A 27,196-nucleotide genomic window follows, 5' to 3' on the forward strand; every position below is an offset into this window, starting at 1 on the left:
ATTTGGTAAAATGCTCATTATACAGAACTGTAATACCTATTGTGGCATTTTAATTATGTAAAAGCTTAATGAAATACTACATAAAAATATACTGTTTATTTTTCTGATAGATTTCATAGCACTCCGTGGTACTAAGATTTTCTAAAATTTAGAAAACAACTTTAGTAATTATGTTTGTCTACTATAGTAATTGTTTTTCTTCTTTCACTTTTCAGGTTTTCCATTAATATAAAAAGTAAAATTTCCATACATTTCCATTTATTTTAAATCAAAGCAGTGTCAACAAATCTACATTACCTACAGAATATAAAGAGAAGTATGTGAAACTTTATAAACATTTAAGTTATACTTTCCTGACAGACAACCCCATACCTGCTATCATGTCATCTACAGCACTCATTTTCAGCAATACTTGTTCAATTAGCCCAGCTTCTGTGCTAGTCTGCACATTCTGAACAATTTTTCATAGAATGGCTGTAAACATGCTCCCTATTTCTGCTTGACATGTTACATCACTGTGCTCTAAAAGTTCTGTCATGCATGTTATACTCTCAGCATCCTGGATAATAAAGTTCATCTCCAGTTCAAATCATCCGCCAACCAGCTGAAAGTAAACAGAAAGAAACAATAGTGTTAACATGGGAGGTTACTGATAACAGTAGAATAAAATAATAACAAGAATTCAAAGCTACTACTCTAAAAAAATTTCAAGGCTTTTGGTATAAAATTATTTTTTATAAAAAGTATAAGAGCTACAGATAAATGACAGGCATTGTAAGCATTGAAACTAGTGAACACTGAAGGGGTGGCCTGCCCCTCTACACCTGTGGGATATCTCATCAGGTGGGACGAGAGACTGAGAAAAGAAATAAGACACAGAGACAAAGCATAGAGAAACAACAGTGGGCCCAGGAGACCAGCACTCAGCATACCAAGGACCTGCACCGGCACCGGTCTCTGAGTTCCCTCAGTTTTTATTGATTATTATTTTCATTATCTCAGCAAGAGGAATGTGGTAGGAGAGCAGGGTGATAATAAGGAGAAGGTCAACAAAAAAAATGTAAGCAAAAGAATCTATGTCATAATTAAGTTCAAGGGGAGGTACTATGCCTGGATGTGCACATAGGCCAGATTTATGTTTCTCTCTGCCCAAACATCTCAGTGGAGTAAAGAATAACAAGGCAGCATTGCTGCCAACGTGTCTCGCCTCCTGCCATAGGGCAGTTTTTCTCCTATCTCGGAACTGAACAAATGTACAATAGAGTTTTATATCGAGACACTCAGTTCCCAGGGGCAGGCAGGAGACAATGGCCTTCCTCTGTCTCAACTGCAAGAGGCTTTCCTCTTTTACTGATCCACCTCAGCACAGACCATACACGGGTGTCAGGCTGGGGGACGGTCAGGTCTTTCTCATCCCATGAGGCCATATTTCAGACTATCACATAGGGAGAAAACTTGGACAATACCCGGCTTTCCAGGGCTGAGGTCCCTGTGGCTTTCCGCAGTGCACTGTGTCCCTTGTTTATCAAGACTAGAGAATGGCGATGACTTTTACCAAGCATACTGCTTGTGAACATTTTGTTAACAAGGCATGTCCTGCACAGCCCTAGATCCCTTAAACCTTGATTCCATACAACACATGTTTTCGTGAGCTCAATGTTGGGGCAAAGTGGCTGGGGCAAAGTTACAAATTAACAGCATCTCAACGAAGCAATGTTCAAGGTACAGGTCAAAATGGAATTTCTTATGTGTTCCCTTTCTACATAGACACAGTAACAGTCTTATCTCTCTTTTCCCTACTAACAGAAATCTAATTTTCACATAAATGGGAAACGGTGATTTCAAATCTAGTAAATCAGAGCAAACTACAGCATGTGATTCCTGGGTGGGATTCAGGAAAAATTCCTAAAAAGAGGGTTTGGCCATTAAAAGTGATAATCAACAGAAAATATAGAATTTACTAAGGATAAATTTTAAGACACGAAATTAATTTTCTTTTTTGATATTACTAGTCTTACAGATAAAGAGATGTAACTGGGACATAATCTCCATATATAGAAGATGAAGAAATATGAAACTGATACAACTTACAATAAATGTTGCAATAATGAAATGAATGTTAAAAATAAGTTGAACAGAAATATGTAAGGTCTTGTAATGCTTTTTTTTCTTTTAAGCACAAATCTGAATTCGGTAAAGAAAGCTGATTTAACAGCAACACATTTGACTTCAGCATTATGGCAAATGAGACCAAAGTCATACTGCCCCTCCCGTTTGGTATTTTAAGTACACTAATAGACAAATACAGAATAAAATAACATAATAATACTCTGTTACTCTCTGTTCATCGAATCCCATAGTAACTATTATATTCAGTTATAAGCATCATTCTTTTTTTTATTATACTTTAAGTTTTAGGGTACATGTGCACAATGTGCAGGTTAGTTACATATGTATACATGTGCCATGTTGGTGTGCTGCACCCATTAACTCATCATTTAGCATTAGGTATATCTCCTAATGCTATCCCTCCCCCATACCCCCACCCCACAACAGTCCCCAGAATGTGATGTTCCCCTTCCTGTGTCCATGTGTTCTCATTGTTCAATTCCCATCTATGAGTGAGAACATACAGTATTTGGTTTTTTGTCCTTGCGATAGTTTACTGAGAATGATGATTTCCAATTTCATCCATGTCCCTACAAAGGACATGAACTCGTCATTTTTTATGGCTGCATAGTATTCCATGGTGTATATGTGCCACATTTTCTTCATCCAGTCTATCACTGTTGGACATTTGGGTTGGTTCCAAGTCTTTGCTATTGTGAATAATGCTGCAATAAACATACATGTGCATGTGTCTTTATAGCAGCATGATTTATAGTCCTTTGGGTATATACCCAGTAATGGGATGGCTGGGTCAAATGGTATTTCTAGTTCTAGATCCCTGAGGAATCGCCACACTGACTTCCACAAGGGTTGAACTGGTTCACAGTCCCACCAACAGTGTAAAAGTGTTCCTATTTCTCCACATCCTCTCCAGCACCTGTTGTTTCCTGACTTTTTAATGATTGCCATTCTAACTGGTGTGAGATGGTATCTCATTGTGGTTTTGATTTGCATTTCTCTGATGGCCAGTGATGATGAGCATTTTTTCATGTCTCTTTTGGCTATATAAATGTCTTCTTTTCAGAAGCATCTGTTCATATCCTTCGCCCACTTTTTGATGGGGTTGTTTGTTTTTTTCTGGTAAATTTGTTTCAGTTCATTGTAGATTCTGGATATTAGCCCTTTGTCAGATGAGTAGGTTGTGAAAATTTTCTCCCATTTTGTAGGTTGCCTGTTCACTCTGATGGTAGTTTCTTTTGCTGTGCAGAAGCTCTTTAGTTTAATTAGATCCCATTTGTCAATTTTGGCTTTTGTTGCCATTGCTTTTGGTGTTTTAGACATGAAGTCCTTGCCCATGCCTATGTCCTGAATGGCAATGCCTAGGTTTTCTTCTAGGGTTTCTATGGTTTTAGGTCTAATGTTTAAGTCTTTAATCCATCCTGAATTAATTTTTGTATAAGGTGTAAGGAAGGGATCCAGTTTCAGCTTTCTACATATGGCTAGCCAGTTTTCCCAGCACCATTTATTAAATAGGGAATCCTTTCCCCATTGCTTATTTTTTTCAGGTTTGTCAAAGATCAGATAGTTTTAGATATGCAGTGTTATTTCTGAGGGCTCTGTTCTGTTCCATTGATCTATATCTCTGTTTTGGTACCACTACCATGCTGTTTTGGTTACTGTAGCCTTGTAGTATAGTTTGAAGTCAGGTAGCGTGATGCCTCCAGCTTTGTTCTTTTGGCTTAGGATTGACTTGGCAATGTAGGCTCTTTTTTGATTCCATATGAACTTTAAAGTAGTTTTTTCCAATTCTGTGAAGAAAGTCATTGGTAGCTTGATAGGGATGGCATTGAATCTGTAAATTACCTTGGGCAGTATGGCCATTTTCACGATATTGATTCTTCCTACCCATGAGCATGGAATGTTCTTCCATTTGTTTGTATCCTCTTTTATTTCATTAAGCAGTTGTTTGTAGTTCTCCTTGAAGAGGTCCTTTACATCCCTTGTAAGTTGGATTCCTAAGTATTTTATTCTCTTTGAAGCAATTGTGAATGGGAGTTCACTCATGATTTGGCTCTCTGTTGGTCTGTAATTTGTGTATAAGAATGCTTGTGATTTTTGTGCATTGATTTTGTATCCTGAGACTTTGCTGAAGTTGCTTATCAGCTTAAGGAGATTTTGGGCTGAGACAATGGGGTTTTCTAGATATACAGTCATGTCATCTGCAAACAAGGACAATTTGACTTCCTCTTTTCCTAATTGAATACCCTTTATTTCCTTCTCCTGTCTAATTGCCCTGGCCAGAACTTCCAACACAATGTTGAATAGGAGTGGTGAGAGAGGGCATCCCTGTCTTGTGCCAGTTTTCAGAGGGAATGCTTCCAGTTTTTGCCCATTCAGTATGATGTTGGCTGTGGGTTTGTCATAGATAGCTCTTATTATTTTGAGGTATGTCCCATCAATACCTAATTTATTGAGAGTTTTTAGCATGAAGTGTTGTTGAATTTAGTCAAAGGCCTTTTCTGCATCTATTGAGATAATCATGTGGTTTTTGTCTTTGGTTCTGTTTATATGCTGGATTACATTTATTGATTTGTGTATATTGAACCAGCCTTGCATCCCAGGGATGAAGCCCACTTGATCATGGTGGATAAGCTTTTTGATGTGCTGCTGGATTCGGTTTGCCAGTATTTTATTGAGGATTTTTGCATCAATATTCATCAAGGAGATTGGTCTAAACTTCTCTTTTTCAGTTGTGTCTCTGCCCAGCTTTGGTATCAGGATGATGCTGGCCTCATAAAATGAGTTAGGGAGGATTCCCTCTTTTTCTATTGATTGGAATAGTTTCTGAAGGAATGGTACCAGTTCCTCCTTGTACCTCTGGTAGAATTCGGCTGTGAATCCATCTGGTCCTGGACTCTTTTTGGTTGGTAAGCTATTGATTATTGCCACAATTTCAGAGCCTGTTACTGGTCTATTCAGAGATTCAACTTCTTCCTGGTTTTGTCTTGGGAGTGTGTATGTGTCGAGGAATTTATCCATTTCTTCTAGATTTTCTAGTTTATTTGCATAGAGGTGTTTGTAGTATTCTCTGATGGTAGTTTGTATTTCTGTGGGATCAGTGGTGATATCCCCTTTATCATTCTTTATTGCATCTATTTGATTCTTCTCTCTTTTTTTCTTTATTAATCTTGCTAGTGGTCTATCAATTTTGTTGATCCTTTCAAAAAGCCAGCTCCTGGATTCATTAATTTTTTGAAGGGTTTTTTGTGTGTCTATTTCCTTCAGTTCTGCTCTGATTTTAGTTATTTCTTGCCTTCTGCTAGCTTTTGAATGTGTTTGCTCTTGCTTTTCTAGTTCTTTTAATTGTGATGTTAGGGTGTCAATTTTGGATCTTTCCTGCTTTCTCTTGTGGGCATTTAGTGCTATAAATTTCCCTCTACACACTGCTTTGAATGCATCCCAGAGATTCTGGTATGTTGTGTCTTGGTTCTCGTTGGTTTCAAAGAACATCTTTATTTCTGCCTTCATTTCGTTATGTACCCAGTAGTCATTCAGGAGCAGGTTGTTCAGTTTCCATGTACTTGAGTGATTTTGAGTGAGATTCTTAATGCTGAGTTCTAGCTTGATTGCACTGTGATCTGAGAGATAGTTTGTTATAATTTCTGTTCTTTTACATTTACTGAGGAGAGCTTTACTTCCAACTATGTGGTCAATTTTGGAATAGGTGTGGTGTGGTGCTGAAAAGAATGTATATTCTGTTGATTTGGGGTGGAGAGTTCTGTAGATGTCTATTAGGTCTGCTTGGTGCAGAGCTGAGTTCAATTCCTGGGTATCCTTGTTGACTTTCTGTCTCGTTGATCTGTCTAATGTTGACAGTGGGGTGTTAAAGTCTCCCATTATTAATGTGTGGGAGTCTAAGTCTCTTTGTAGGTCACTCAGGACTTGTTTTATGAATCTGGGTGCTCCTGTATTGGGTGCATATATATTTAGGATAGTTAGCTCTTCTTGTTGAATTGATCCCTTTACCATTATATAATGGCCTTCCTTGTCTCTTTTGATCTTTGTTGGTTTAAACCCTGTTTTATCAGAGACTAGGATTGCAACCCCTGCCATTTTTTGTTTTCCATTTGCTTGGTAGATCTTCCTCCATCCTTTTATTTTGAGCCTATGTGTGTCTCTGCACGTGAGATGGGTTTCCTGAATACAGCACATTGATGGGTCTTGAGTCTTTATCCAATTTGCCAGTCTGTGTCCTTTAATTGGAGCACTTAGTCCATTTACATTTAAAGTTAATATTGTTATGTGTGAATTTGATCCTGTCATTATGATGTTAGCTGGTTATTTTGCTCATTAGTTGATGCAGTCTCCTCCTAGTCTTGATGGTCTTTACATTTTGCCATGATTTTGCAGTGGCTGGTACTGGTTGTGCCTTTCCATGTTTATTGCTTACTTCAGGAGCTCTTTTAGGGCAGGCCGGGTGGTGACAAAATCTCTCAGTATTTGCTTGGCTGTAAAGTATTTTATTTCTCCTTCACTTATGAAGCTTAGTTTGGCTGTATATGAAATGCTGGGTTGAAAATTCTTTTCTTTAAGAATGTTGACTATTGGCCCCCACTCTCTTCTGGCTTGTAGAGTTTCTGCTGAGAGATCCACTGTTAGTCTGATGGGCTTCCCTTTGATGGTAACCCGACCTTTCTCTCTGGATGCCCTTAACATTTTTTCCTTCATTTCAGCTTTGGTGAATCTCATAATTATGTGTCTTGGAGTTGCTCTTCTTGAGGAGTATCTTTGTGGCGTTCTCTGTATTTCCTGAATCTGAATGTTGGCCTGCCTTGCTAGATTGGGGAAGTTCTCCTGGATAATATCCTGCAGAGTGTTTTCCAACTTGGTTCCATTCTCCCCGTCACTTTCAGGTACACCAATCAGATGTAGATTTGGTCTTTTCACATAGTCCCATATTTCTTGGAGGCTTTGTTCATTTCTTTTTATTCTTTTTTGTCTAAACTTCCCTTCTCACTTCATTTCATTCATTCCATCTTCCATCACTGATACCCTTTCTTCCATTTGATCGCATGGGCTCCTGAGGCTTCTGCATTCTTCATGTAGTTCTCAAGCCTTGGCTTTCAGCTCCATGAGCTCCTTTAAGCACTTCTCTGTATTGGTTATTCTAGTTATACATTCATCTAAATTTTTTTCAAAGTTTTCAACTTCTTTGCCTTTGGTTTGAATTTCCTTCTGTAGCTCGGAGTAGTTTGATCTTCTGAAGCCTTCTTCTCTCAACTCATCAAAGTCCAACAGACCGGCAGCTGAGGGTCCTGTCTGTTAGAAGGAAAACTAACAAACAGAAAGGACATCCACACCAAAAACCCATCTGTACATCACCATCATCAAAGACCAAAAGTAGATAAAACCACAAAGATGGGGAAAAAACAGAGCAGAAAAACTGGAAACTCTAAAAAGCAGAGCGCCTCTCCTCCTCCAAAGGAAAGCAGTTCCTCACCAGCAACGGAACAAAACTGGATGGAGAATAAGCATCATTCTTAAAAAAGAACACTGTCAAACTGGATATCCTTTTGGCCTAAAGAGTGATAAGATTTAGGAATAAAATAATAATCATATACAACACCTCACAAATTTGAAGTCATTAATTCCTTTGTTCATTCAATAAATAATTTATTAAAGTCTAGAAGTTACTGTTTTGGGAACTAGAATATATGAACATCCAAGATAAATATCATGCCCTAACAGTGCTAAATTCTAGGAACAAAGATTTATATGTATGTATGCATACACTACTTGATTCCAAAACAGCACTGAAGGTGGCTACAAGTTACATAAAGCATGAAGGAAGGCATAAAATATGAGTAGATGAGAAAAGAGGAAGCCAAGGAAAAACAAGATTAGGAACAGACAGGGAGTAGAATTAGGATCAAGAAGTAGAATTAATTTCCTAACACTGAAAGGTATTCACAAATACTGACAGATCACCACAGAATATGATATAAATAAGATAAATAGTAATAATACCACCACCTAAACTTACATGGCATTTAGTACTGTTTTAAAGATTTTACACCCATTATGACACTATTATTATCTTCATTTTACAGAGAAGGAATCATAGGCACAGAGTTGTAAGTATGTTGAAGAACATTACAAAACGGGTAAGAGACCCAGGATCCAAGCACAAGAAGTCTGGCTTCATGCAAGTTCATACAAACATTACAACCTTATTTCAGAATATTATTTTAGGAGGGAGGTGAGACAAGATGGTGGAACAGAAAACTCCACAGATCATCCCCCTACCCCTACCATAAGGATACTAAGTTATCAAACAACTACACAGAAAAAAGCATCTTCATAAGAGCTAAAAATCAGGTGAGCACTCACAGTACCTGGTTTTAACCTCGTATCACTGAGACACTGAAAAGAAAGGAAAACAGTTCTGAGTCTCTGACACCACCCCTCCCAGACCCCAGCAGCATGGCTTGGTGCCAAGAGCATCTCTGGGCGCTGGTGAAGGGAGAACAGAGCAATTGTGAAGCACTGAACTCAGTGCCGTTTTGTTGCAGCAAAAAGGAAAAGCTGACCAAACTAAGCTGAAGTCCACCCAAAAGAGGGCATCTCAACCAGCCTTAGCCAGAGTGCAATAACTGATACCAGCGGTCCAAACCTGACTGCCCACAAACCTCAGTACCAAAGGCCACAGTGCTCTTGTTGTCTAAGTAAACTTGAAAGGTAGTCTAGGCCATACGGATTGCACCTCATAGGTGAGTCCTAGTGCTGAACTAGGCCCAAAGACAATGGATTAAAGTGGCATGGGACATATTGAGATACCAGCTGGGGCAGCTAAGGGAATGCTGGCATCACCTCTCCCCTAACCCCAGACTGCACAGCTTGTGGATCCAAAAGAAACCCCTTCCTTCCACTTGAGAAGAGGAGACGGAAGAGTTGGGAGGAGTTTGTCTTGCATCTTGCTTATCAGCTCTGCCACAGAAGGACAGGGCACCTTGAGGTCATGAGGCCCTTGTTCCAGGATCTAGCTCTGGGATGACATTTCTAGATACACCCTGGGCCAGAAGGAAACCCACTGCCTTGAAGGAAAGGACTCAGTCCTGGCAGCATTCATCATCTGCTAACTGAAGAGACCTTGGGTCCTGAATAACCAGCAGTGATACCCAGGTACTATGTTGAGGGCCTTGGTGAGCTTCTGAGACTTGTTGGCTTCAGGTGAGACTATGCACATTACCAGCTGTGGTGGCTATGGGGCAAAACTCCTTCTGCTTGCTAAAAAGACAAGGAAGAGTAAAGGAGACTTTGTCTTGCGTCTTAGGTACCAACACCACCACAGTGGGGTAGAGCACCAAGTGGGCTCTTGGGGTCCCCAATTCTAGGACTTGACTCTTGGACAGTATTTCTAGACCTCCCCTGGGCCAAAGGGGAGCCCACTGCCCTGGCGGGTGACTCCCAGGCCAGGCAGTATATCACCACAAGCTGATATAAGAGCCCTTGATCCTTAAGGGAACATTGGTGGTACTTTGGCAGTACTCCTCATTGCCAGGAGTGGCGGTGGCTACAGGGTGAGGCTTCTCAGCTTTTGGAAAGGGGAAAAAGTGGAAAGAGTGGGAAGGATTGTGTCTTGTGGTTTGAGTGCCAGCTCAGCCACAATGCAACATAGTGCCAGGTAGATTTCTAAGGTTTTTGACTCTAGTCCCTGACTCCTGTATGGCATCTCTGGACCCACTGGTGGCCAGGGGGATTTTGCCACCCTGAAGAGAAGTACACAGGCCCAGCTGACTTTGCTACCTGCTAATTGTAGAGCCCCAGGGCCTTGAGTGAACATAGGCTATAGCCAAGGAATGATTAAGGCAGGCCTTGGGAAAGACCCAGCACTGTGCTTGCTTCAGGTGTGACCCAGCACAGTCATGGTGGTGGTGGTCATAGGGGTGCTTGTATCATACATCATACCAGCCCTAGCTTTAGGTATCTCAGAACAGAGAAAGAGACTGTGTGTGCTTAGGAGAAAGTAAGGGAAGGGAAAAAGAGACTCTGCCTGGTAATCTAGAGAATTATTCCAGATCTTATCCAATGTCATCAAGGCAGTACCTCTACAAGTCTACAAGAACCACAGTGTCACTAGAAAGCCTTCCCAAGAAGGATGGCTACAAATAAGCTCAGGCAATGAAGAGTACAATAAATACCTAACTCTTCACTGCTCAAGCCCCAAGGAACATCTACTAGCATTAACACCATCCAGAAAAACATGACCTCACAAAATGAACTAAATAAGGCACCAAGAATCAATCCTCGAGAAACAAAGATATGTGAACTTTCGCATGGAGAATTCAAAATAGCTGTGTTGAGGAAACTCAAAGAAATTCAAGATAACACAGAGAAGGGATTCAGAATCCTATCAGATAAATTTAACAAAGATATTGAAATAATTTTTAAAACTCCAGCAGAAATTCTGGAGCTCAAAAATGCAATTGGCATACTTAAGAATGCATCAAGTCCTTCAAGAGCAAACTGGATCAAGCAGAGGAAAGAATTAATGAGCTTCTGTAGAAAGGCTATTTGAAAACACGCAGAGGAGAAAAAAGAATAAAAACCAATGACACACGCTTACACGATCTAGGGAATAGCCTCAAAAGGGCAAATCTAAGAGGTATTGGCCTTGAAAAAGAGGTAGATAACAGGGTTAGAAAGTTTGAGTAAACCTTCAAATAACAGAGAACTACCCAAAACCTAGAGAAAATATCCAAGTACAAGAAGGTTATAGAATACCAAGCAGATTTAACCCAAAGAAGACTACCTCAAGACATTTAATAATCAAACACCCAAAGGTCAAGAAATAAATAAGAATCCTAAAAGCTGCAAGAGAAAAGAAACAATAACATAAAAAGGAGCCCCAATACATCTGGCAGCAGACTTTTCAGTGTAAACCTTATATGCCAGGAGACAGTGGCATGACATATTTAAATTGCTGAGGGAAAAAATCTTTTACCCTAGAATAGTATATCCAGTGAAAATACCATTTGACCATGAAAAGGAAATAAAGACTTTCCCAACCAAATAAAACTAAGGGATTTCAGCAACACCAGACCTGTCCTACAAGAAATGCTAAAGGGGTTACTTCAATCAGAAAGAAAAGGGCATTAATGAGCAATAAATGATCACCTGAAAATACAAAATTCAATGGTAATATAAGTACACAGAAAAATACAGAATATTATAAACACTGTTACTGTGGTTTGCAAACTACTCTTATTCTAGGTAGAAAGACTAAATGATGAATTAAACAACAATAATAACTGCAACAACTTTTCAAGACATAGGCAGTATAATAAGGTATAAACAGAAACAATGAAAAGTTAAAAAGCAAGGAAATGAGGTTAAGGCAAGTTTTTACTAGCTTTCTTTTTGCTTGTTTGCTTATGCAAATAGTGTCATGTTATCAGGTTAAAATAACGAGCGGTAAGATAGCATTTGCAAGGCTCATGGTAACCTCAAACCAAAAAACATACAATGGACACAAAAAAAATTAAAAATCAAGAAACTAAATCACCAGAGAAAATCATCTTCACTAGAGGAACACAAGAATGCAAGAAAGAAGACCAGAAAACCAAAAACAAAATGGCAAGAGTAGATCCTTACTTAATAATAACAGTGAATGTAAATACACTAAACTCTCCAATCAAAAGACACAGACTAACTAAATGGATGAAAAAACAAGACCTATAGATCTGTTGCCTAAAAGAAACACACTTCACCTATAGAGACACAAAAAGACTGAAAAAAAAAGATGGAAAAAGATATCCCATGCCAAAGAAAACCAAAAAAAGAGGAGAAGTCACTATACTTATATCAGACAAAAGAAATTTCAAGACCAAAACTAACTATAAAAAGAGACAAAGAAGGTCACTATATAAAGATAAGGGGGTCAATTAAGCAAGAGGATATAATAATTTCAATATATATGCACCCAACACTGGAGCACCCAGATATACAAAGGAAATATTATTACAGCTAAAGACAGCTATAGGCTCCATAATATCTTCAGACTTCAAAACCTCACTTTCAGCATTGGACACATCTTCCACAAAGAAAACAAAGAAACATCAGAATTAATCTAAACTACTGACCAAATTGAGCTAATAGATATTTACAGAACAATTCATCCAGAAGCTGCAGAATACACATTATTTTCCTTAGCACATGGATCAGTTGAAAAGACAGACCATATGTTAGGTCACAAAACAAATCTTGAAACATTCCAAAAAAATGAAATAATATAAAGCATCTTCTCTGACAACAATGGAATAAAACTAGAAATACCAAGAGAAATTTCAGAAACTATACAAATACATGGAAATCAAACAATATGCTCCTGAATGACAAGTGGGTCAATGAAGAAATTAAGCAGGAAATTGAAAAATTTCTTGAAACAAATAATAATAGAAACACAACATACCAAAATCTATGGGATACAACAACAGTTGTACTAAGAGGGATGTTTATAAGTGCCAATATCAAAAAAGAGGAAAAATAACAAATAAACAATCAAATGCTGCATCTTAACGAACTGAATGATTAAGAGCACACCAAATCCAAAATTAACAGAAGAAAAGAAATAATAAAGATCAGAGCAGAAATAAATAAAATTGAAATAAAAAAAACAAAAGATCGAAGAAATGAAAAGTTTATTTTTTGGAAAGCTAACCAAAATTGACAAATCTTTAGCCAGACTAAGAGAGAGGATCCAAATAAAGAAAATCAGAAATAAAAAAGGAGACATTACAACTGATACTGCAAAAATTCAAAGGATCATTAGCGGCTACTGTGGGCAACTACACGCAAATTAATTGGAAAATCTAGAAGAAATTTATGAATTGCTACACACATACAACTACCAAGATTGAACCAGGAAGAAATCCAAAACCTGAACAGACTAATAACAAGTTACAAGACTGAAGTTGTAATAAAAGTCTCCCAGTAAAGAAAGGTCTTGGAAATGATAGCTTCACTGCTGAATTCTAACCAAACATTTAAAGAACTAATATTAATCCCACTCAAACTATTCTGAAAAATAGAGGATAAGGGCATACTTCCAAATAGAGGAGTAAGGAATACTTCCAAACTCATTCTATGAGGCCACTATTACCCTGTTACCAAAACCAGCCACAGACACAAATTTTTAAAAATATATTTATTGACTGACCAAAAAATAGAACAAATGAAGGATTCTTACACCAATTTTGTTTGTTATAAATATATATAATATGTCTGCAGTTCTACAGTAAGGATATAAGTTTGGTTAGTTACATGGCTTTAACAAGTTTACATCAAAAAATATCTCATAAGCCAATGGCACTCTGAAAAAGATACTGTGATGCATTTCATTGGTTTCATTACAATAAGGTCTCTTGTAAAAATTGTCACTAAGCAAAAAATAACATAACTCTGGGCTACTAGAAAATCCTTCTTAGTTCTTCATAAGTACGATAAACAAGCACCTAACAGTAGAAATAAATTTGACATGCTGCCAGAAATTACAACAATGAATGCAAATTTGAATACTAGCTTCATAGTTCTCAGGCTCAAAAGTGAGAACCTTAAAAGGTAAAAAGATTTTGGGATTACAGTTTCAGTAACACTTGGTTGGGAAAAGATTTGTAAAAATACAAAGAATAACTTTATTCTTAGTTTTTCCTAAAAATGAATTATTAGGCAAAAATATAATGGATATCATGCCTATAACTCATAAATTACTGATATTACACAGCATAAGTATTTTTTTTCCTCTTTTTTTATTTTATTTATTTATCATTATTATACTTTAGGTTATAGGGTACAGGTGCGCAATGTGCAGGTTAGTTACATATGTATACATGTGCCATGCTGGTGCACTGCACCCACTAACTCGTCATCTAGCATTAGGTATATCTCCCAATGCTATCCCTCCCCCCTCCTCCCACCTCACAACAGTCCCCAGAGTGTGATGATCCCCTTCCTGTGTCCATGTGTTCTCATTGTTCAATTTCCACCTATGAGTGAGAATATGTGGTGTTTGGTTTTTTATTCTTGTGATAGTTTATGGAGAATGATGATTTCCAATTTCATCCATGTCCCTACAAAGGACATGAACTCATCATTTATTCTGGCTTCATAGTATTCCATGGTGTATATGTGTCACATTTTCTTAATCCAGTCTATCATTGTTGGACATTTGGGTTGGTTCCAAGTCTTTGCTATTGTGAATAATGCCGCAATAAACATACGTGTGCATGTGTCTTTATAGCAGCATGATTTATAGTCCTTTGGGTATATACCTAGTAATGGGATAGCTGGGTCAAATGCAATTTCTAGTTCTAGATCCCTGAGGAATCACCACACTGACTTCCAGAAGGGTTGAACTAGTTTACAGTCCCACCAACAGTGTAAAAGTGTTCCTATTTCTCCACATCCTCTCCAGCACCTGTTGTTTCCTGACTTTTTAATGATTGCCATTCTAACTGGTGTGAGATGGTATCTCATTGTGGTTTTGATTTGCATTTCCCTGATGGCCAGTGATGGTGAGCATTTTATCATGTGTTTTTTGGCTGCATAAATGTCTTCTTTTGAGAAGTGTCTGTTCATGTCCCTCACCTACTTTTTGACGGGTTTTTTTGTTTTTTTCTTGTAAATTTGTTGGAGTTCATTGTAGATTCTGGATATTAGCCCTTTGTCAGATGAGCAGGTTGAGAAAGTTTTCTCCCAATTTGTAGGTTGCCTGTTCACTCTGATGGTAGTTTCTTTTGCTGTGCAGAAGCTCTTCAGTTTAATTAGATCCCATTTGTCAATTTTGGCTTTTGTTGCCATTGCTTTTGGTGTTTTAGACATGAAGTCCTTGCCCATGCCTATGTCCTGAATGGTAATGCCAATGTTTTCTTCTAGGGTTTTTATGGTTTTAGGTCTAACGTTTAAGTCTTTAATACATCTTGAATTGATTTTTGTATAAGGTGTAAGGAAGGAATCCAGTTTCAGCTTTCTACATATGGCTAGCCAGTTTTCCCAGCACCATTTATTAAATAGGGAATCCTTTCCCCATTGCTTATTTTTGTCAGGTTTGTCAAAGATCAGATAGTTGTAGATATGCGGCATTATTTCTGAGGGCTCTGTTCTGTTCCATTGATCTATGTCTCTGTTTTGGTACCAGTACCATGCTGTTTTGCCTTGTAGTATAGTTTGAAGTCAGGTAGTGTGATGCCTCCAGCTTTGTTCTTTTGGCTTAGGATTGACTTGGTGATGCGGGCTCTTTTTTCATTCCATATGAACTTTAAAGTAGTTTTTTCCAATTCTGTGAAGAAAGTCATTGGTAGCTTGATGGGGATGGCATTGAGTCTGTAAATTACCTTGGGCAGTATGGCCATTTTCACGATATTGATTCTTCCTACCCATGAGCATGGAATGTTCTTCCATTTGTTTGTATCCTCTTTTATTTCCTTGAGCAGTGGTTTGTAGTTCTCTTTGAAGAGGTCCTTCACGTCCCTTGTAAGTTGGATTCCTAGGTATTTTATTCTCTTTGAAGCAATTGTGAATGGGAGTTCACTCATGATTTGGCTCTCTGTTTGTCTGTTGTTGGTGTATAAGAATGCTTGTGATTTTGGTACATTGATTTTGTATCCTGAAACTTTGCTGAAGTTGCTTATCAGCTTAAGGAGATTTTGGGCTGAGACGATGAGGTTTTCTAGATATACAATCATGTCATCTGCAAACAGGGACAATTTGACTTCCTCTTTTCCTAATTGAATACCCTTTATTTCCTTCTCCTGCCTAATTGCCCTGCCGAGAACTTCCAACACTATGTTGAATAGGAGTGGTGAGAGAGGGCATTCCTGTCTTGTGCCAGTTTTCAAAGGGAATGCTTCCAGTTTTTGCCCATTCAGTATGATATTGCTGTGGGTTTGTCATAGATAGCTCTTACTATTTTGAGATACGTCCCATCAATACCTAATTTATTGAGAGTTTTTAGCATGAAGTGTTGTTGAACTTAGTCAAAGGCCTTTTCTGCATCTATTGAGATAATCATGTGGTTTTTGTTTTTGGTTCTGTTTATATGCTGGATTACATTTATTGATTTGTGTATATTGAACCAGCCTTGCATCCCAGGGATGAAGCCCACTTGATCATGGTGGATAAGCTTTTTGATGTGCTGCTGGATTTGGTTTGCCAGTATTTTATTGAGGATTTTTGCATCAATACTCATCAAGGATATTGGCCTAAAATTCTCTTTTTCAGTTGTGTCTCTGCCCAGCTTTGGTATCAGGATGATGCTGGCCTCATAAAATGAGTTAGGGAGGATTCCCTCTTTTTCTATTGATTGGAATAGTTTCTGAAGGAATGGTACCAGTTCCTCCTTGTACCTCTGGTAGAATTTGGCTGTGAATCCATCTGGTCCTGGACTCTTTTTGGTTGGTAGGCTATTGATTATTGCCACAATTTCAGAGCCTGTTACTGGTCTATTCAGAGATTCAACTTCTTCCTGGTTTTGTCTTGGGAGGGTGTATGTGTCGAGGAATTTATCCATTTCTTCTAGATTTTCTAGTTTATTTGCATAGAGGTGTTTGTAGTATTCTCTGATGGTAGTTGGTATTTCTGTGGGATCGGTGGTGATATCTCCTTTACCATTTTTTATTGCATCTATTTGATTCTTCTCTCTTTTTTTCTTTATTAGTCTTGCTAGCGGTGTATCAATTTTGTTGATCCTTTCAAAAAACCAGCTCCTGGATTCATTAACTTTTTGAAGGTTTCTTTGTGTCTCTATTTCCTTCAGTTCTGCTCTGATTTTAGTTATTTCTTGCCTTCTGCTAGCTTTCGAATGCATTTGCTCTTGCTTTTCTAGTTCTTTTAATTGTGACGTTAGGGTGTCAATTTTGGATCTTTCCTGCTTTCTCTTGTGGGCATTTAGTGCTATAAATTTCCCTCTACACACTGCTTTGAATGCATCCCAGAGATTCTGGTATGTTGTGTCTTGGTTCTCGTTGGTTTCAAAGAACATCTTTATTTCTGCCTTCATTTCGTTATGTACCCAGTAGTCATTCAGGAGCAGGTTGTTCAGTTTCCATGTACTTGAGTGGTTTTGAGTGAGATTCTTAATGCTGAGTTCTAGCTTGATTGCACTGTGATCTGAGAGATAGTTTGTTATAATTTCTGTTCTTTTACGTTTATTGAGGAGAGCTTTACTTCCAACTATGTGGTCAATTTTGGAATAGGTGTGGTGTGGTGCTGAAAAAAATGTATATTCTGTTGATTTGGGGTGGAGAGTTCTGTAGATATCTATTAGGTCCACTTGGTGCAGAGCTGAGTTCAATTCCTGGGTATCCTTGTTGACTTTCTGTCTCGTTGATCTGTCTCATCTTGACAGTGGGGTGTTAAAGTCTCCCATTATTAATGTGTGGGAGTCTAAGTCTCTTTGTAGGTCACTCGGGACTTGCTTTATGAATCTGGGTGCTCCTGTATTGGGTGCATATATATTTAGGATAGTTAGCTCTTCTTGTTGAATTGATCCCTTTACCATTATGTAATGGCCTATTTTGTCTCTTTTGATCTTTGTTGGTTTAAAGTCTGTTTTATCAGAGACTAGGATTGCGACCCCTGCCTTTTTTTGTTTTCCATTTGCTTGGTAGATCTTCCTCCATCCTTTTATTTTGAGCCTATGTGTGTCTCTGCACGTGAGATGGGTTTCCTGAATACAGCACACTGATGGATCTTGACTCTTTATCCAATTTGCCAGTCTGTGTCTTTTAATTGGAGCATTTAGTCCATTTACATTTAAAGTTAATATTGTTATGTGTGAATTTGATCCTGTCATTATGATGTTAGCTGGTTATTTTGCTCATTAGTTGATGCAGTCTCTTCTTAGTCTTGATGGTCTTTACATTTTGGCATGATTTTGCAGCGGCTGGTACCGGTTGTGCCTTTCCATGTTTATCATTTCCTTCAGGAGCTCTTTTAGGGCAGGCCTGGTGGTGACAAAGTCTCTCAGCATTTGCTTGTCTGTAAAGTATTTTATTTCTCCTTCACTTATGAAGCTTAGTTTGGCTGGATATGAAATGCTGGGTTGAAAATTCTTTTCTTTAAGAATGTTGAATATTGGCCCCTACTCTCTTCTGGCTTGTAGAGTTTCTGCCGAGAGATCCACTGTTAGTCTGATGGGCTTCCCTTTGTGGGTAACCCGACCTTTCTCTCTGGCTGCCCTTAACATTTTTTCCTTCATTTCAACTTTGGTGAATCTGACAATTATGTGTCTTGGAGTTGCTCTTCTCGAGGAGTATCTTTGTGGCGTTCTCTGTATTTCCTGAATCTGAATGTTGTCCTGCCTTGCTAGATTGGGGAAGTTCTCCTGGATAATATCCTGCAGAGTGTTTTCCAACTTGGTTCCATTCTCCCTGTCACTTTCAGGTACACCAATCAGACGTAGATTTGGTCTTTTCACATAGTCCCATATTTCTTGGAGGCTTTGCTCATTTCTTTTTATTCTTTTTTCTCTAAACTTCCCTTCTCACTTCATTTCATTCATTTCATCTTCCAGGGCTGATACCGTTTCTTCCATTTGATCGCATCAGCTCCTGAGGCTTCTGCATTCTTCACGTAGTTCTCGAGCCTTGGTTTTCAGCTCCATGAGCTCCTTTAAACACTTCTCTGTATTGGTTATTCTAGTTATATATTCTTCTAAATTTTTTTCAAAGTTTTCAACTTCTTTGCCTTTGGTTTGAATATCCTCCCATAGCTCGGAGTAATTTGATAGTCTGAAGCCTTCTTCTCTCAGCTCGTCAAAGTCATTCTCCATCTAGCTTTGATCCGTTGCTGGTGAGGAACTGCGTTCCTTTGGAGGAGGAGAGGTGCTCTGCTTTTTAGAGTTTCCAGTTTTTCTGCTCTGTCTTTTCCCCATCTTTGTGGTTTTATCTACTTTTGGTCTTTGATGAGGGTGATGTACAGATGGGTTTTTGGTGTGGATGTCCTTTCTGTTTGTTAGTTTTCCTTCTAACAGACAGGACCCTCAGCTGCAGGTCTGTTGGAGTACCTGGCCAGCAGTATGAGGTGTCAGTCTGCCGCTGCTGGGGGGTGCCTCCCAGTTAGGCTGCTCGGGGGTCAGGGGTCAGGGACCCACTTGAGGAGGCAGTCTGCCCATTCTCAGATCTCCAGCTGCGTGCTGGGAGAACCACTGCTCTCTTCAAAGCTGTCAGACAGGGACATTTAAGTCTGCAGAGGTTACTCTGTCTTTTTGTTTGTCTGTGCCCTGCCCCCAGAGGTGGAGCCTACAGAGGCAGGCAGGCCTCCTTGAGCTCTGGTGGGCTCCACCCAGTTCGAGCTTCCCAGCTGCTTTGTTTACCTAAGCAAGCCTGGGCAATGGCGGGCGCCCCTCCCCCAGCCTTGCTGCCACCTTGCAGTTTCATCTCAGACTGCTGTGCTAGCTATCAGTGAGACTCCGTGGGCATAGGGCCGTCTGAGCCAGGTGCGAGATACAATCTCCTGGTGCGCCGTTTCTTAGTTTCTTAAGCCCGTCCAAAAAGCGCAGTATTTGGGTGGGAGTGTCCCGATTTTCCAGGTGCCATCTGTCACCCCTTTCTTTGACTAGGAAAGGGAACTCCCTGACCCCTTGCGCTTCCCGAGTGAGGCAATGCCTCGCCCTTCTTTGGCTGGCGCACGGTGCATGCATCCACTGACCTGCGCCCACTGTCTGGCACTCCCTAGTGAGATGAACCCGGTACCTCAGATGGAAATGCAGAAATCACCTGTCTTCTGCGTTGCTCACGCTGGGAGCTGTAGACCGGAGCTGTTCCTATTTGGCCATCTTGGCTCCTCTCCATAAATATTTTTAAACAACTACATTTACATGTAAGAGTTTTTGATATATTAGCTTGCTGGTCTAGAAGCAAAATAATTACCACTTGGGGAATAATAATAAGGAAGAGTGGGTTCATATATCAATGTGCAAAGGAATCAGAGTATCCATATTTTAAAACTGAAAAAGATGTTACAAACCATCTATTTGAATTGCTCCCTTCGTGGAGAGCCTAGCTAGGCTTTTGTAGAGCCAAATGGATACTATTTAAATGACTTTTAATATTTCAAAAAGTATCACATATCATATTCTTGAGACCTAGAACTACATGAGCTATGTGAAACATCATCTTTTATTCTTCACTGACTATAAAGGCAATGTTGTTAATCTAGTTATCTGACTGGAAAACAAAGTCATATTTACTTAGTAGAAATAACAGTAGAAACTGGAGAAGAAGGTAAGGTAAGAAATAATTTTAAAAATTAAATGTTGGTAATCATGGTATCCCTACACCAAGGTCAAAAACTAAGGTAACAGACAGGTAGAACATTCAAATTTCCTGACTAGTCCAGTGATCTTGCCTACCTCCACACTACTTTGAATACAGGACATAAATAATAGATTTAACAAATGTCAAATGTTTACAAAGTGACCGTGGAGCAATGAGATTACTGGCGACTTTCCGTTTCTTCTTCACATATATTTTTAAATGATTTGCAATGAGCACATATACTATTATAATAAAAACATACACACACAGGCACACACACACTCACACACATTTAATAGTGAGTCTTCCTAAAGGAAAACCTATAATTGTACAAATCATGTTGAGAAATATGATTTTCCCATGTTTCCTTTTCCATTCACATAATCTTGGAGTATGTTTCGTCATTTATAAAACAAGGGTAATGGTTGGTTCTTACACTATGTTTCACTAATTATTGCTGGGACCACTCAAAAGATAGATGTAAAAGTAAATCTACTGACCGATTATGCAATGAGTGCCAGTCATGCAATGAGTGGTATCTAATAAATAGTCTTCATTCACTAGAAACATAAGAGAATTTTTTTTTTTTTTTTTTTTTTTTTTTTTTTTTTTTTTTGAGACGGAGTCTCGCTCTGTCGCCCAGGCTGGAGTGCAGTGGCGCGATCTCGGCTCTCTGCAGGCTCCGCCCCCCGGGGTTCACGCCATTCTCCTGCCTCAGCCTCCCGAGTAGCTGGGACTACAGGTGCCCTTAAAAGCCTAAAGGAGAACTAACATTTTATTCCTTACTACACGTATCTATTAATGTATTTTGCAAGCCATGTGTGGTTTCAAGGTACAGGAAATATAGCTGTAAATGAAACAAAGTCCCTGTCCTCATATAGCTTATGTTCTAATACAGGTCACAGACAATAAACTAGTAAAATGTATATAAATAATATGATTTCAGAAAATGATACTTTTTATGGTATTTATTTCTATGAAAAAAATATAGTCTTGTAGTAATTTGTTATACAATTTTTTCCTGACTACCTTAGCACTACTTGAAGGCAGGGACTATAGCTTATAAATAAACTCTTCAGCAATAAGCTATGCTCATTGATTGATACATGGTAAATACTTGATAAATGTCTCAATTAAGGAAAGAAAAGAGGAAATAAAGGTAAAAATTCTAAAAATTCAATACATTCAATAGTTTGATACAGATTACTTACCTTACAAGGCAATGCCACATATTAAAGGAAGAAAAACAAAAAGTTTTAAAGTCAGAATAAAATCATTCCTCTAAAGGACTGTTAAATTCCCTAAAACATGATTTTGGGGGAGTAATATGGTCCTCAAAACTAGCATTCAAAGTATTAAACCATCATTGTTGTGTTAAGTAAATTATTTGGCCTCTTGGAGTCTTGATTTTCTTACCAATGAAATAGGAATGAGAGCATAGGAATGAACAGCTCTCATTGTAGAAAGGGGTTGTAAGCACAAATGAGATAAATGATGATCCTTTGAAAAGTACAAAGTATTACAGAGAAGCAATAGCATTAATTCTGGCAGCAGTCTGGAATGGAGTAGTAATTCCAGTCATCTGGAAATACAGGCAGTAGTGAGTCATGGCTGTAGACTCAGAGCAGGGAACTGGTTTGGATAAAGTGTGTGACAAGTTGTGGGGGATGTTAAAAGGAGCTAGGCAGGGCCAGGCATGGTGGCTCACACCCATAATCCCAGCACTTTGGGAGGCCGAGGCGGGCGGATCAACTGAGGTAGGAAGTTCGAGACCAGCCTGGCCAACATGGGGATATCCCGTCTCTACTAAAAATACAAAAATAAGCCGGGTGTGGTGGTGCATGCCTGCAGTCCCAGCTACTCAGGAGGCTGAGGCAGGTGAATCGCTTGAACCTGGGAGGCAGAGGTTGCAGTGGCCACTGCACTCTGGCCTGGACAACAGAGCAAGACTCCGTCTCAAAAAAAAAATCAGAGCTAGGAAGATTCCACGCCCAGAGCTAGTGGTCAGGAATCAAATGGCAAGGAATCAAAACTAGTCACACAAGTCACAGTTGGGGCAAACCTGAAAAGACAGTTGCAGTGACCATGGATCCTCAAGAACAGAATAGGAAGGCAATATAAAGTTTGGTAAACAGTCAGGAATCTGGAAATGTGATGAACAAAACGAAGGATAATGTAAACAAGAGGCCAAATTTGAGATCTTCAAAAATGCAGCAAGGCAGTTTTGTGCATCAGCTCCAGTGTATGTATAAGGATCCTTTGAAGGAAAGCATTGACTCTTGAGGAGCAGGTGCTCAGAATTACATGACTGAGGTAAGGGAATGTAGGTGGAGCTGAACCAACACTTTCTCCTCAAGAAAATTCTGGCAATAAATATCTTAGCCAGTTTTTAGAAGAATCTTTCCAGTCATCCATTTTCTAATTGGACAGCAAGATAAAACTTCATCAAATCTCTAGACAAATTTCCCTTGGGACTTATGCCATGTTTCCATGATACCACAAAGTATTTTGAAAGTAAAAATACTCAATCGTCGATGTATGCACTCATTATTAGATCCTCAGTATGTATGGTCTCAGCTAGGAATGAAAGCATTGCCTCCTTTCTTGTTGACCTGAGTTTACTAAGTAATTGGCTAAAGTTAATTAATGAATCAATTGTATTGTAGCAACATGCATTGAATGCTAGGCAAAACCCTCCTGTGGATGGGAGAGATATTACTGTCTTTAGGTAACTGTTTGTTTGCTTTCTATCTCTACATTCAAAACTGACCAAGGAATGCCACTAGTTAGACATGTGTAGTGATTACCAGCGGACCTCAGTCCAGGCTCACTCAAAACTGGCCACCCCCAGGATGGAGGGGTGGCATGCCAGTAAGGAACCTGGCCTTAGCAGCAAGTTGTTTTTTTTCCTGCAAGTATCATATATTTCTTCTCCAACCAATTTTGTTCCCCTTGGTTCCTGGGAACCATTATACTGTTAGGTTAATGGATCTATTGGTTTATCCACCTGTACGTTTCCTGAATTTTGGCCATTCAGCGATGCATTCCTGGTGATTGGGTTTATAAGTACTAGTTTCCTAGGTCCAACATCACATTCAGATATCTCTTAACTATAAATCGGTGTAGTAACCGTGATATATCAGCATAGAGATGGCTCCATCCATTAAAAATATATTGGTATTGGTGGTTTCAAAAAATTGTATATTTGTTACTGGCATATAAAACAAATAAATGGCCAGATACAAAATTGTGCAGAACCCAGATTAGTATCTAATAAAGAATTAATAAAGAATAAGTATTAATGTAGATATATTTATTTACATATTAATGGTTTTTTTCAAATTGGCCAAATTTTTCAAAACAATTACATATTAAAAATTGAGATATATGGAAATTCTAACTAATAGATTTATAGTCATTCCTAGGGTAGGCATTAACACTTCTTGGTAACTTCTGTAAGTTAATTATAGTTTAACTTCCTAATTAATTAATTCTGTAAGTTAATTTATAGTTTAACTTCCCAGAGGCTTTGGTGTCTTTTTTTACCCTCACTTTAAAATACACACAACAGTATATAATATATCACATTTGGTCAACAGTTCAAATTTTTTTATTCTTTAAAGCATGTACAAAAAATATACTAGTTAAAATTCCTGTGAAAAATTCTAATACAGAGGAATTATATGGCTATGTTTGGAAAGATAATATTTCTTTAAAAATGTGTTTTTTTATGTTTTATGTTTGCAATAAGCATTATTTAAGTTTGATTGAAGAACTTCATGATTTTTATGTATTACTTTCTTGTATTGAGAAATAGTGGTCCATTGTTGGGCTGTATTTAAAATTAATGTGTATGAAACAAGAAATATTTAATTAGAGTTATTAATTTGCCACAAGTAATATGTGTATTTGACCTAAATCAGTATCTTTTATCATGTCAGCCTCACATACAACAAGAATAATAGCAAGAACAACAACAACAAATTTGAATGTTTCCTTTGTGCCTATGCTCCTAACTATCATGTTATACTCATTCATATAAGCCTAACAATTAATTTGAAGTTAGACACACGGGATTTACTCATCAGTACTAGAGCATTCGCTGTTATCCAGGAAGAAAACTATCCCTGGTGCTGAAACTGCTCTGTGTAGTCCTTGCGGTTGAAGAATTAAAACAGTTTCTTTTAGACATTTCCTTTCATTGAAATTATGAATTGGATAAGTGTTCATACCTTAAAGGAAGTATTAAATTTCACATATGTTAACATCTTAATTAATATAAGATTAATATTCTACTTATGACTATGTTTTAATATTGAAAAATGAGTTTATGATGAGTTTCATTAGTTTCTAGAGAAAACAATGGTTTAAAAAATTTCAGTACATAAGACATTGAAGAGTCTATGAATGTTCCAGAAATCTGAAAACATATACCACTAATCAAAAGTTTCTCCATTCATGTTGACTAGCATTTGCCTTAGGCATCAGAATTAATGGATTTGTGTTAAAAATAAACACTTGAAATCTAATTCCCTAACTGCATTATAACACACTTGATTACAAGTATGTAGCTTTTATTTAATGCTTATAATGACTTTAAATTGTAGCAAAATGGGCTTCCCCCAAGAGGATTGCTTTGTTGATCCTGAGTTGGGGTCCTAAGCCAGAAGTTAACTATGCTTTCATATATTCTTGCAAGTAGAAGTACAGTGTTGGTGTAAATTCTCCTTATATGGATAGCTAAGCCCAGAGGAAATAATGGTAATTGGCACCATATGACCGTATGCAATTCATGTGCATATTTATATCAAGAAAAGAACATTACAGGTCTGGTGAGACCCTATTTCATTCTGACAATGTCATCTGTATTTATGTGTCTGTTTCGGGAGTTTGGAAGTCAAGGGATTCTGTGCTGGATTGTAAAGCATGTGCTTATGCTTGATGTAGCTACTCAATTTTGTATTCTTGACTAATAAAGTCATAAACATAATTCAACCTGTGTGTGTGTGCTCTCCTTCCATTAATTTATACTTTAGCAAAAAGTATTGAATGTGTGTGTTATGTAACAGTTTCCTATAAATTATATTAAATGATTTATTAGCTTTATTCAATAAAGTTTTAAGTGTTTTCTTCTATGACTACATTACTTGTTAACAAGAAATTTCTTTAACTGAAAACTTCAAGCAAGATTATCTGGGTAACTCTTTCAGAAAGAATTGTACCTGTATTTTGGGATTGAATATATTAATTTCTTTTACTGTTTTAACAGGATATAATTTTACAAGACAAGCCACTTTTTCAAAGCCTGCTTCTCCTCCCATTTTCCCTATCTCTGTGATTGCCACCTCCAACCCCTGTAGCCTGCCTCTGCTCTCTCTTAACCAAGTCCTACTGATACTGCTTCCTAAGTATTTTTCAGCCCTGTCCTTCCTCTCCATCATGATGGACTCACTTCCAGTTGAAATCCTTATGGTACCCTCCTTGGGTTATTGCAGTAATCAGAGAGCTGGTCTCCTTAACTCAGGATTCACTTCTTCTCATCTGTTGTTCACAGTGACATCAGAAAGATATTTTAAAATGATGAACTAGAATTAATTATATAAAACACACATACACACATAAATAATACTTAAATCTTTCAATGATGTTCCAATTATATAAAATATAATATAGGAGGCACTTTATGTTCTGGCCTCAATCTTTCAATTCAAACTTATCTCCTGCCACTATCTCCTTTGAGAATTGTATTCCAGCTACTTTATAATAGTAATAATATATAATATTCATAGGGCCTTTCCTGGGTTCCTATCACTGTACAAAATACTTCACATATAACATTTAATCTTTGACAACTTTATTAGGCAGGTACAATTATTATCTATCTATATATCTATATCTATATATATATAATCTATATTTTATAGATAAGAAAATAGAGGGTAAATCTTGCCAAAATTACAAAGCTTAGAAGTGTAGCAGTTGGGATTTGAATCTAGGCATCCTGCCTCTATAGTCCACAGTGGCTTTCTTGTGCCAAAAGGCTTGCAGTTCCCTAGACTTGACATTTCTCAAAATCTGTGTCTTTCACATGCTCTTCCAATTGTCTGGAAAATCTTTCCCAACCTCAATCTACCTGTGGTACTCATGTTCACCCCACAAGAATTGACTCCATCTGTCCCCTCTCCATGAAAATTTCTCTGAATCTCAGCACTTTGGGAGGCCGAGGCAGGTGGATCGCCTGAGCTCAGGAGTTCGAGACTGCCCTGGGCAACATGGTGAAACCCCATCTTTACTAAAATGCAAAAAACTCACCAGGTATGGTGGCACATGACTGTAATTCCAGCTGCTCTGGAGGCTGAGGCAGGAGAATTACTTGAGCCTGGGAGGCAGAGGTTGCAGTGAGCCAAGACTGCACCACTGCACTCCACCTTGGGCTACAGAGTGAGACTCCATCAAAAAAAGAAAGAAAGAGAGAAAGAAAGAAAGAAAGTTTCCCTGGTAAGGGCTCATGCCTTGGCACTGAGGGCATCTTGCAAAACTCAAGGATGCCACTTGGTGTAGCAGATAGAAAATAATTGTGATATGAGACAGGCCTGAATTGGATTTATGGCTCTATTGCATATTGGTTTTGTGATTTTGGGAAAGTCATTTAATCTCTCTGAATTTTAGTTTCTTTAGGGATTAATAGTACCTTTTCCAGGGAGCTGTTATTAGGATGAGACAATGACCAGAACATAGCAAGAATTCATTAGTGCTGTCACCACCCTTCCTCC

At 38.2% G+C, this 27,196-nt stretch overlaps 1 long non-coding RNA gene across 1 annotated transcript; it reads right to left on the reverse strand.

Annotated features, from left to right (window-relative positions):
• Nucleotides 1-69: 69 nt before the first annotated feature.
• LOC134737670 (uncharacterized) lies at nt 70-27,196 on the reverse strand. Its single transcript, XR_010122779.1, has 2 exons — nt 25,876-27,196; nt 70-604 (listed from the first exon to the last, which is right to left on the reverse strand). It is a non-coding gene; the product is annotated as an uncharacterized LOC134737670 (long non-coding RNA).

The sequence above is a fragment of the Pongo pygmaeus genome, chromosome 11 (genome assembly GCF_028885625.2).
Source record: "Pongo pygmaeus isolate AG05252 chromosome 11, NHGRI_mPonPyg2-v2.0_pri, whole genome shotgun sequence".
NCBI classification, from domain to species: domain Eukaryota; kingdom Metazoa; phylum Chordata; class Mammalia; order Primates; family Hominidae; genus Pongo; species Pongo pygmaeus.